The sequence below is a fragment of the Oryctolagus cuniculus genome, chromosome 2 (assembly GCF_051225735.1).
Source record: "Oryctolagus cuniculus isolate XC-2025 breed Fujian yellow rabbit chromosome 2, ASM5122573v1, whole genome shotgun sequence".
NCBI classification, from domain to species: domain Eukaryota; kingdom Metazoa; phylum Chordata; class Mammalia; order Lagomorpha; family Leporidae; genus Oryctolagus; species Oryctolagus cuniculus.
The window spans coordinates 185,985,226-185,997,521 of record NC_142868.1 but is presented as its reverse complement, the minus strand read 5'-3'; the positions used below and the strand labels follow the sequence as shown (position 1 = coordinate 185,997,521).

Here is a 12,296-nt window from a genome sequence, read left to right as displayed (position 1 = left end):
GAAGAAATATGGAAAGGGCATGTGTAAGTTCCGTGGGCTTAAACAGAGAACTTGCTTGTGTGATGGAGCAGAAGGTTGGCAGAGTAGGTTTGGTCCATTCATTTTCTTAAGGTAATTTTACTGTAGTTTTAATTAAAGGGAGGACATTGTATGAGACTAGAAAACACTATCCTTTCCCAAGGCTAAAGGGATAATCACTTATGTGTTCAATCATGTGTCTCCCCAGAGGATGAACGATGTTTAATGAACTCCAGGTGCACAAAATTATATCTTTCATTTTAGCAAAGTCTCCCCTAAAAGTGAAGATTTTTTGCAGTGTAAGGTGGGTTGCCAGTTTTGTAGGGTTGCATGTTTTAGGGGAAGGTGAATAGAAGAGTATTGTTTCTCATTTAATTTTCAACATTATAAAAGCTTATGTCTCCATTTCCTCCAAAAACATCTGTTAAACTACAAAGCCGATTCAAGCAAACAAAAGAACTTGAAAGAAAGACCAAATGCTCTGTCTCCAAGAAGGCATATTTAGCCAGGCTCTAATTGACATTCATATGCATTCAAAAGCAATTAAATGCTCACAAAAGCAGCACCACGACAGGAGTCTGCAGCTCTCCTTGTTTTCAAGCATTTGAGAGTCCCATTTAAGGCAAAGGAAGGTTTGCAGAGCTTGTTCCCATTAGTTGTTGGAATTCTAGCTCAGTAAGGCATAAACAGACAGCCTTCCTAGGCGCTGCTGTTCTTTCTTCTTCTTTTTAGAAAAATCCAGACTTGGTTAGAAATTATAAAAGAAAAAGATACTCTTAGCACCTCAGCCACCCATCTAAAGTATCGTCCTCACTTCCAGAGGTGTTGTCCGAAAGTCTGCATTCCTTCATGGTATTGAAAAGAGGAATTCTGGCTGGCGCTGTGGCTCATTAGGCTAATCCTCCACCTGTGGTGCTGGCACCACAGGTTCTAGTCCTGGTTGGGGCGCCGGATTCTGTCCTGGTTGCTCCTCTTCCAGTCCAGCTCTCTGCTGTGGCCCGGGAAGGCAGTGGAGGATGGCCCAAGTGCTTGGGCCCTGCACCCGCGTGGGAGACCAGGAGGAAGCACCTGGCTCCTGGCTTCGGATCGGCACAGCGGCCATTTGAGGGGTGAACCAGCGGAAAGGAAGACCTTTCTCTGTCTCTCTATCTCTCATTGTCTACTCTGCCTGTCAAAAAAAAAAAAAAAAAAAAAAAGAATTCTTCACTTTTCTGTTGGAGGTCTCCCCCATTCCAATGTGCATTCAGTGGGAGGAGGGAGCTTGCCTGTTGGATCCCGGTACCTTTGCTAACACAGAGGGCTGCTCTGAGGTTCCTCTTCACACAAGAAAGAATTCAGAGGCAAGACAAAGAATGATGGTAAGCGAGGCAGCCAAGCTTAATGAGAGACACCTGATGCACCAGCAAGCATACCAGGAGAGCAGAGCACCCTGTCCATTTTGGATTGGAGTTTTTATGCACATGAGTGTGGGCCTTCCATTTCTCCCCTGCTTCTGTCTTCTGGGAAATACTGGATGGGGGCCTCCTGGATGTGGAATTCTGGAAAATCCTTCCAGGATCTTTGTCAGCGTAGTGTTATTGGACCGAATAGCCTACTTGGTGCAGGACAGGGAGGACTTACCTGAAATGACCCCAGAGAGGGTGCTGAATGCCATCTAACAGAATTATAGAACAAGAGTAATTGTTTTAGATATACTTGATTGTCTGCATTCAGGGCTTGTTTCTTTATTCTATGGCACAAAAAATCATTTTCTTTAAAATATTATCATTTTCTTAAAAATTTGCAGATTCTTCAGTCCCTCTTTATAGGCTCATATCTGCTATTTAGCTAACACCATGCCATTTATAGATGTTCAATTAACATTTTTAAATGAATAAGTGACTGGAATTTTTGTTCCAGAGTAACAGAAAGTATATTAAACTTGTTCTGAAGTCTTAAGTTACCATTGCATTTCAGTTTACTGTTTTGCTTCTTTAATTAATGATTTTTTTTTTTTGTTTTATCACTTTTTCATCTTCTTGAAAAACATAGAAACAGATCTTCCATCCAATGGTTCACTCCCCAAATGCCTGCAACAGCTGCTGGGCCTGAGCCAGACTGAAGCTGGAACTTCATCTGGGTCTCCCATGTGGGTGGCAGGGGCCCAAGCACTTGTGTCATCCTCTGCTTCCTGCCAGGATACATTACCAGCAGTCTGAATTGGAAATAGTATAGCCAAGTCTCAAACCTGTACTTCATTTAGGGAGTTGGGCATCCCAAGTGGCAGTTTAACCTGCTGAGCCACAGTGCCTGCTTTTATTTTACTTTTTACATCAAATCCAGTTTTGGTATATATTATATTCTTCCCACCTTCAAGTTTAGCTGCTAATAACCCAGCTTTGAACTGTCCAAAAAATGAGTAATAATGTACTATATTCATAGTTTTAAGTTTAAAAGGCACTTCTAGGTATAAAGCAGCAAAAATAAAAAAAAAAAAAAGGTAACGGTGTGGTAGATCCAATTTCTGTTTCCTAACCAGCTCTTAGAATAAAGCCATTTAAAGGCCAGTGCCACGGCTCACTAGGCTAATCCTCCGCCTGTGGCGCCGGCACCCTGGGTTCTAGTCCCGATTGGGGCATGGGATTCTGTCCCAGTTGCTCCACTTCCAGGCCAGCCCTCTGCTGTGGCCCGGGAGGGCAGTGGAGGATGGCCCAACTCCTTGGGCCCTGCACCCCATGGGAGACCAGGAAAAGCACCTGGCTCCTGACTTCGGATTGGTGCAGCGCCGCCATAGCAGTCATTTGGGGGGTGAACCAACAGAAGGAAGACCTTTCTCTCTGTCTGTCTCTCTCTCTCTCTCTAACTCTGCCTGTAAAAAAAAAAAAAAAAAAAAAAAAAAAAAAAAAAAAAGAATCCATTTAAAAATCTTCTGATCAGGTAAATGAGGAGATTTGCAGGGAATATTGTTTGTGATATTGATAACATGACCCCTTGGAGACACTGGATGCGAAGATGAGATAATACATGCGCAGAAGCTGCCTGCCATGGCCAGCTTTGTGTCACAATGGACAGCATACCGTATGGGTGCCGGTTTGTGTCCTGGCTGCTCCACTTCTGATCCAGCTCCCTGCTTATGGCCCGGAGAAAGTGGTGGGAGATGACCCAAAGTGTTTGGCTCCTGCCACCCATGTAGTAGGCCCAGATGAAGCTCCTGGATTCTGCTATGGCCTAGCCTAGCTCTGACTCTTGTGGACATTGGGGAAGGAACCAGTAGATATAAAATCTCTCTCTCTCATTCTCTTTCTGTAACTCTAACTTTCAAATAAATCAAGCAGTCTTAAAAAAAATCAGGAACCTGTCTGTTCAGCTCAGAGTCCCCATAATAGCAGGTAATAAGTTATATGTGTCTTGGATTTTTTGGTGCAGGAATTCTAGAAAATTGATACTCGGGTTTTTTAGGGGTAAAGTGGGTGTCTGTTGGGAACTCAGAGGCTCCCAAGGCCTCAGAATGGGCTAACAGAATAACATTCCCAGTAGTCAGGACAAAGGTATAGAAGGTTGTAGGCATTTGGCACAGTGGTTAAGACATTGCTTTGGGAAAACTACATCCCACATGAGAATGCCAGTTCTGCTTCCAGTTTCAGCTTCCTGTAAATGTGCACCCTAGGAGGCAATATGTGATAGTGCAAATACTTGGGTCCCCATCACACACATGTGAGACCCAGACTGAATTCCTAGCTCCTGGTTTTGGGCTGGCCCAGCACTGCCTGTTTGGGCTGTTGAGGGCCTTGAGAAGTGAACCAGTGGTTGGAAGATCTCTCTGTCTCTCTGTTTCTCTGTCTCTTTTTCTCTCCCCTCCTCTCTTCCTCTCCCCTGCCTCCCTTCCTCCCTTTCAATTAAATAGAAAGCAAATACATACAATTTATTTAAAAAGAGAGAAAGGCACAGAAGGACTGAGGGAGGCCTGAAGAAGTTTAAAAAGCCTGAATATATGAACAAGGAAGACATTGTGTGCTAGGGTTTATACATGGTTTTCCCCAACCAGAAGTCATGGTGAGGTTCAGTCCCCAGTGTAACAGCGCTGAGAGGTGGAGGGACATTGACGAAGTTTTTGGGACCATGAGGGACCCTCCCTGACAAATGGATTAACTTTGCCTTCGTGGGAACTCTCAGGAGTTCACTCCTTTCTGATCTCTTCCATGCGTGTGCCCTGGTGTTCTGTTTTGTTTCTGCCATGTGAAGATGCAGGGTGAGGTCCTGGCCAGATATGACTGCTGGATCCTGGACTTACAACCCCTAGAACTGTGAACTAGATTATTTTCTTCTCCTTATAAATTGGTCGGTTTCATATTTTCTGCTATAATGACAGAAGACAGACTAACACTCCAATTAACCTTACAGGACCATAAATTGACGACTACGACAAGTCTTCAAATACCTTAATAAAGCAGCAGACCATCAACCAAAATCCTGAACCAGAGAAATGTGATCTCACCAGTAGTGTCAACATGAGGAAATGTATTTGATCATAGAACAGTAACTTAGGACATGTCCATAAAGAGACTATAGAATGGCGGTATTCTTTCTCCACTATTGTTCTTGTAATAGCAGTTTTTAAATTTTCTGGAGATTTGAATCAGTGTGAGGGAAAAAGGAGCAGAAGATAAAACTGAGAGATTTTAAAAATCGGAATGCATCTACATTATAAACCTGAATTGACTGAAAAGTGCCTAAATGGGAAGAAATTTACCTGAAAGCAACTCGGTATCAGTTTTCTGCTACTAAGCAGAAATGGGAGCTTAATGATAGGAATTATGTTTGTCTATAGAAAAATAACTTAAATTTTTACATACATCAGTCTGTGACTCTAAATTTTAATCCCATTCCATAGTCCCAGCAGTTTAATTATTCTCTCATGCTTTCAATCCCTGATGATTCTCTCTTTTTAATCTGCTATCACCCATTTGTATGTTCTACCTTTGTTTCTGGAGCCAAGCATCACTCAAGGAGTTCAGAGATAGTTGTTAAAACAACATGGATAAGTCAAGAGGCCAGGAAGTGCTTATTCACTGTAGTCAAAAGAAACATATTCCTCACCCTACTCCTTTCTCCCTGTCTTTGCCTACATTATGTCATTTGCCTGCTATATCCTCCTCATGCTACTTAATCAAATCACATTGATCAAGACTTCATTCAGATGTTGCCGTCTCCATTCAGGTTTTCCTGGTTCTTCAAACCCACACTATCATCTCCTCTTCTGAACCTTTAAAAGATGTGTAGTCTCTACCTCAAAGATAAAAACTGAATCCTAATGGCCTATCTTATTTTTCTTAAAACATGATTTTTAAAAACTTTATCAATCACTCTGCCATCTCTCCAAGGTCGTCTGTGAGCAAGTGGCTAAGAAGTGTTTAGTAATAGGTCACATTTAGATCCAAAGTAACATCTTGACTTATAATTAAAGGTAAACAGCCTTACATAATCTGGATTTCTTTGTGCAAACACAGCCAACCAGACAACTACTTTCAAAGAAGGCGACCAATTTGATGTAATTTGAGATCTCATGACTCCCATACCAAAGTCAAAATGTGCGTTAATCAGTTTAATCAATGAGATGCTTTCCGAGCAAAATAATATTGGGTGAATTCCCATGGTGTTAGGCAGGTGCCTGGAGCTTGCATTCTAAGTTTCTGTGGTTTCTGTTACCGATCTAATAGACATACCAATCCGGCAAAACCCTACCTTGGCACTTTCTATTCCCTTTGTCACCTCTATCCTACCACTCAGTGATGGCTGTAGGTCCACCAGGGCACACTCAAACCCAAATCCATCTCAGAGAATGGATTGTGTCTTATGAAAGTGGTAATGCAATTGCTTGGATCACTGCCCTCGGAGGAATGTGAAAGTTGTGTTGATATTCAAATTGAAGAATAGAAAAAAGAATACTGTATTGCTTCCCTGATCTTTAATTCAAATCCGAGGCTAGAAGTTGAGAATGCATCTGAATTTGCGTCACCCCTACTGATATCCTCTACTTGATGCTGCACCCTGTTGCTTAGCCAGGTTTTATTGACATATGTGAATGAGGTGTTCTTTCAAGTCACTGTTCATAGACACCCAGATGGCTGATGAAGATGGATTTGTACCCATCACCTGACCATCACTTTGCCTCGTATTTGACTTGGCAGGTTTGATGCAGAGCTATATATGCACATTGGCATTCTTTGATGGACCCATTTTTAATATTGACAGCATGAGGTGACTTTCCCAGTTTGAGTTTTGTTTACTGAAGTATGTTCTTCATTCTGACTCCCCTATTCATGTCATTATAGTCTTTTTCCAGTTCCTGCACCTTCAGTGTTGGCCCAAACTCCAGCAGTTATTAATCATTTTGTTATAATGAATCTTTATTAAAATTCTACTGACAAATATGCATTCTATTTGTGCAGAAGATGCATTAGCTTATGAGATAAGATGGAAAAGATTCTTTTATCTGACTTGCAGGCTGCTATCACCATGTCTCCTTAAACGGAATTGCAAATGATCCTCCCTTTCCTCTCCATTATTTTCATTTAAGGGAATTTGCTTTACTCAACTTCCTAAATAACAAAATGCTGATTTGTAGCTGTGGTGAGTAATGGCTAATGAAGTCACTCTTTAGTGACAAGGAGAGGACCTCTAGAATCTAAATTGTTAGGACATATCGATAATTCCATGCTTGGACAAGCAAACCTGTCTTGGAAAACCATTAACAGACTGTTGGAGTTGTCAGTTACTCTGAGAAAGAATGTCTGGGCTTACAAGGGCAGTTCAGACTTCACCAAATAGTTACCAATGTCTTGGTGTTTTCTAAGCGGTTCTCTTGCAGGAGTGTGGAACGTCAGTGCACAGACCAAATATGGCCTGCAAAATCATTTGCTTTGTCCTGTGTAACGATTTGATATGATCCTGCCAAGGCAACCACAGGCGGCACTCAAAATTTGATGTACCAATCTATAGCAGGCTACTTTTTAAGTTGATAACTTTGTATGGCTTGCAAGTGACATTATAAATATCCAATGGTCCTTGGCAGAAAAAAAGGTTCCCCAACCCTTTTGCTTCCCAATATAGACATTTCACTCCTCTGTGGATGATGTGTTGCTTTTAATTTTGAGCCACAGCAGCCTACATTAGAACAGCATTTTAATTTTTCTTTTTCTTTTTTTTTTTTTTTAACTTAAAGGCTACCTGTAATGCTCTGGGAAACTGCATTCAGTACAGGACCTATAGAAGATCTATCTCTATATTTAAGTGGAATATAATCTAGGGTATTTCTTGCTCCACATTATCAATGTACTTACTTTCCTTGCAAAAACTTTAGAATTCACAGGTGGCATCTGATCTACCACTAATTGCTCGTAATGATAGGACTAAGATTCAAAGGGATCACATAAACAAGACTAGTGTCTGCTAATACTAACTATAGAATTACAAAGGAGAGAACGATCCAACATGGGAAGCGGGATACACAGCAGACTCATAGAATGGCAGATATCCTAAACAGCACTCTGGCCTCAGAATCAGCCCTTAAGGCATTCAGATCTGGCTGAAGAGCCCATGAGAGTATTTTAGGCATGGAAAGCCAAGACACTCTGACAAAAAAACAAACAAACAAACAAAAAAACACCTAAATGAAAGATTTCTGCCAGTGAGATCCCAGTGGAAAGAACGGGCCATCAAAGAAGGAGGTACCTTTCTCTGAAGGGAGGAGACAACTTCCACTTGACTATGGCCTTGTCGAAATAAGATTGGAGTTGGCAAACTCAAAAGGCTTCCATAGCCTCAGAAACTCATGACAAGCGCCTAGGGAGATTACTGACGCCATAAACAAGAGTGTCAATTGTTAACAACAGGAGTCACTGTGCACTTACTTCCCATGTAGGATCTCTGTCCTTAATGTGTTGTCCAATGTGAATTAATGCTATAACTAGTACTCAAATAGTACTTTACACTTTGTGTTTCTGTGTGGGTGCAAACTTTTGAAATCTTTACTTAATATGTACTAAATTGATCTTCTGTATATAATGATAATTGAAAATGAATCTTGATGTGAATGGAATGGGAGAGGGAGCGGGAGATGGGAGGGGTGCGGGTGGGAGGGAAGTTATGGGGGGGGAAGCCACTGTAATCCATAAGCTGCACTTTGGAAATTTTTATTTTTTAAATAAAAGTTAAAAAATGTGTTGAAAGATTTTTTTCAAATTGCTTACTTTTTAAAAAAATATTTGGAAAATAAATTTCTAGATTGGAGAGTAACAATACCTTGAGGAGCTTATAGAAATTGAGTTTTGTTTTGGTAAATGTAGGAATTTGTTCATATCCTCTTAATCGAAAATTTGTTTCCAAATTTCCATTAAAATGACAAAAGAACATTAAATGACAGGAGAAAATATTTATATCAGTCCAAGACAACAGAATGAGAGCCATTTGCAAATCAGAAGTTTTATGAAACAGACTATAAGACAAAGTCAGTGTGGGGAAGGGCTGGCCAGCTGGTAATTCATTTTATGGGGCGGGAATGTCTCCCTAAGAAGGGAAATGAAAGAGGCCCCTGAGGAAGCTCTGCCAGCAGCTGTCATCTTGAAGTGCTCAGGAAAGGAGACAGGGTGGGCTGTGGGACAAGGGAGGGGAAGGAATAGAAGTAGATGCTACCAGTGCTCTTGGGAAGAGGTCCAAATGAGGAGGAAGCCAGGTCTAGTGCCAGCTCACAATTTATCCTTTAGGTGGGTGAAAGATTTATTGCCGTGTGGACAGTTATGCTGAATAAGAATGTTTTGTCTCTGTTGACTTTAAGCTACCCTCTACCACCATTTTTTTTTTTTTACAATGACATACTTTTAGTTTATTTTATAATCATAAGATTAACCCTCCACTAAGTAAAGCAGTTAACAAATAGTAAATGCTACAGAATCTTAAGGACAAAGGGAACTAAACTAAAGTGAAAAATTCTCTTTTCCATTCATATGTGCTGGAAATACTTGAATGGGGCACCATGATTTCAAGCAAAATTCATCACAATTGGACATATTTCTATCTCAGTCAATGGGAAAGTAACTAGAAAATTATCAGACACATGTGATATTTTAGCAGTTTCTAACAAGGAATTATTAGAACATGTATTGTAAATAATTTCTATAAGGAAAAGGAAAAGTGCCTTAGAAAATTCCCGATTCAGGGGTTAAAGCTGTGGCACAGCAGTTAGACTGCCATCTGCAGTGCCAGCATCATATAGGGTGCTGGTTCGAGTTCCAGCTGCTCCACTTCCAATCCAGCTCCCTGCTAATGTGACTGGGAAAGCAATGGAAGATGGCCCAAGTCCTTGTGGGACACCCAGAAGCAGCTCTAGATTCTGACTCCTGGCACCTGGCTTCAGCCTGGTCCAGCCCCAGCTGTTGCAGCCAATTGGGCAGTGAACCAACAGATGGAAGATCTCTCTGTAACTCTGCCTTTTAAAGAGATAAATCTTTAAAAAGAGTCTAATTCAGTCACATTCAATTCTAAATGCTTTTGTACCAGAGATAGTAGGATATATTTATAATTATGAGATGATCAGAGGTCAGAAATGATTGTTTTGAGGGCCGGCGCCGCGGCTCACTAGGCTAATCCTCCGCCTAGCGGCGCCGGCACACCGGGTTCTAGTCCCGGTTGGGGCGCCGGATTCTGTCCCGGCTGCCCCTCTTCCAGGCCAGCTCTCTGCTGTGGCCCGGGAGTGCAGTGGAGGATGGCCCAGGTGCTTGGGCCCTGCACCTCATGGGAGACCAGGAAAAGCACCTGGCTCCTGGCTTCGGATCAGCGCGGTGCGCCGGCCGCAGCGCGCCAGCCGCGGCGGCAATTGGAGGGTGAACCAACGGCAAAAGGAAGACCTTTCTCTGTCTCTCTCTCTCACTGTCCACTCTGCCTGTCAAAAAAAAAAAAAGAAAAATGATTGTTTTGGAAATTAAGAGTATGGTTTCTGATTTTAAAATTCCAAATAAATTGTAAAGAGCAACAATGATTCTAAAGAAAGCCAAATCAATGAATTAGATCAGGTTGAAAACATTACCCAGGAGTTAGATAAGAGAGAAAGATAATACAAGAAAATATTAAATTCATGTGTTCAAATTTAGGATATCTACTAAATGGATAATGAAAATTCCAGAAACATTAAAAATGCAGGGACAGGATGAAAAGCAATAATGAACAAACAAGGAAGTAAACAAGGAGTAAAAAGCTAACATATAATTTCGGTAAGACTTTGGGAAATAGATACCCTCATAATCAGTTGACGAAATTAAAACTAATTCCCACCTGCAAAAAGAATTAGGTATTTCCTATAACTTTAAAACATGATATATACCCTGACTTTATCAAAGTCATTTACTGTATAAATCCTTACCTAGGATTTAAGCCAAGGGAAAGATGATAGCATTTATAATATTAAATAAAATATTTCAATACATCTTTCTTTTATATTATATAAAAATATTATGAAGTATTATATATGAGAGCAAAGGAGAAATTTTTGTCACTAAAGACACGGTAAGAAATGCAGGGATATATCATAGTGGCTAAGCATGCAGTTTCCAGAGCTAGGTCGGCTGGATTTGCATCCATTTCTACTACGAAGTGTATGGCATTGTGAGTTTTATCAACTTCTCTGGGCTACAGTTTCCATACTTGCGAGAGGCTACTGGAGAGGATAGATTCCTATCTAACTCATAGGGTTGTTTTGATAATTTGAAGATCTGGCATGCATGATGCATTTAGAAGGGTGCCTGGCTGATTATAAGGAATATTATCCAAGTTTGATAAAGATATGAACCCTGAACTGAAGACAGTATGTAAGTATCCGCAGTGAGATTAAAAGTGCTCATGTCCCTATTATTATTATTAGAGTGAAATGTGAGGGGAATCCCCACTATTCTCTAGCAGGAATACTCAGATATACTTAGGTAGAAATATGGCATCTTAATTGGCTTCCTAATAGCCAGGCCAAATACCTGCCCCTAAAGGTACTTTTATTTTCGGATGTTTGCTTAGCTGTCTTCTAATCTACTTTTAGCTCAGGTTTTGGCTCATCTCCTTATATACATTTTGGAAACACCACTGCCTCAAAAATTCACACCACAAACTTTTCTGAGATTTTAAAGGTGCTTACTTCTCTGTAGATGGCTCCTTTTCAAGATCTATACCAAATACGAACTTCTGAGCTTTCTGGTACCTACCTTCTCTCTTTTGTCCACACCCACGCCACAAGTAGGAATTATTCCCTGCTATTATTACCTCTGGGTTGCCTCAGTGTTTCTTCACCTCTCTCCTATATTAAATTTCCCTTGCTGAGGCCAGCGCTGCGGCTCACTAGGCTAATCCTCCGCCTGCGGCACTGGCACCCAGGGTTCTAGTACCAGTCGGGGCGCTGGATTCTGTCCCGGTTGCTCCTCTTCCAGTTCAGCTCTCTGCTGTGGCCAGGGAGTGCAGTGGAGGATGGCCCAAGTGCTTGGGCCCTGCCCCCCATGGGAGACCAGGAGAAGCACCTGGCTCCTGCCATCGGAGCAGTGTGGTGCGTTGGCCACAGCACACCAGCCGCAGCGGCCATTGAGGGGTGAACCAACAGCAAAGGAGCAAAGGAAGACCTTTCTCTCTGTCTCTCTCTCTCACTGTCCACTCTGCCTGTCAAAAAAAAAATTTTTCCCTTGCTGAAATACCTAATGTGGTCTTTGTTTTCTGGACTGGACTTTCGCTGATACAAGTAGCACAGTTGTCCCTTGATATTTGCAGGACACTCATTCCAAGACATCCCAGGGGTGGAAGCTTCAGTGTCTTTCATAACTTGACGTGGAACTTGTACATAACTTACGCACATCCTCCATTACACTTTAAAAGATCTCAGGATTACTTATATACCTCATAGAACATCAATGCTATGTAAATAGTTATGTAGTTTAGGAATCACGACAAGGGAAAAACTCTTTTTTTACATGTTTAGTACTAATACAATAGACGTTTTCCCCAAGCATTTTTTTAAAGCTACATTTGGTTCAATTAGCAGATGTGAAGCTACCAATATGGAATTATGACTGTGTTTGTGAACTCCTGAGGACAAATTTGGTTTGATTCCTTCCAAATGTTGAGAACCTGTTGCATTTTTGAGGAAATGAGTTAGGTCTGATGCTGTCTAGGCTCAGGTGTATGGTATGGAGATGCAGTAAGAGAGAGATGAAGTTCTTAGAACAAAGACAGGAAGCAATCATAAACCACTTGTGCTGGCTGTCAGAAAGGAT

The 12,296-nt window shown here is 41.3% G+C and overlaps 1 protein-coding gene across 10 annotated transcripts in view; it reads left to right on the top strand.

Annotated features, from left to right (window-relative positions):
- LOC127489374 (uncharacterized) overlaps nt 1-12,296 on the top strand; it is a 130,356-nt gene that overhangs the window by 94,420 nt on the left and 23,640 nt on the right. The window contains exon 7 of one of the 10 annotated variants that reach the window (XR_016230516.1): nt 7,220-7,635. The exons of 5 other annotated variants lie outside the window; for them this stretch is intronic. The gene's annotated coding sequence lies outside the window, so the exon portion shown is untranslated. Of the gene's footprint in view, nt 1-4,398; nt 4,547-7,219; nt 7,636-12,296 lie in introns of those variants that run through there. 4 more of the 10 variants (XR_016230521.1, XR_016230513.1, XR_016230522.1 and 1 more) reach the window with 4 other exon arrangements.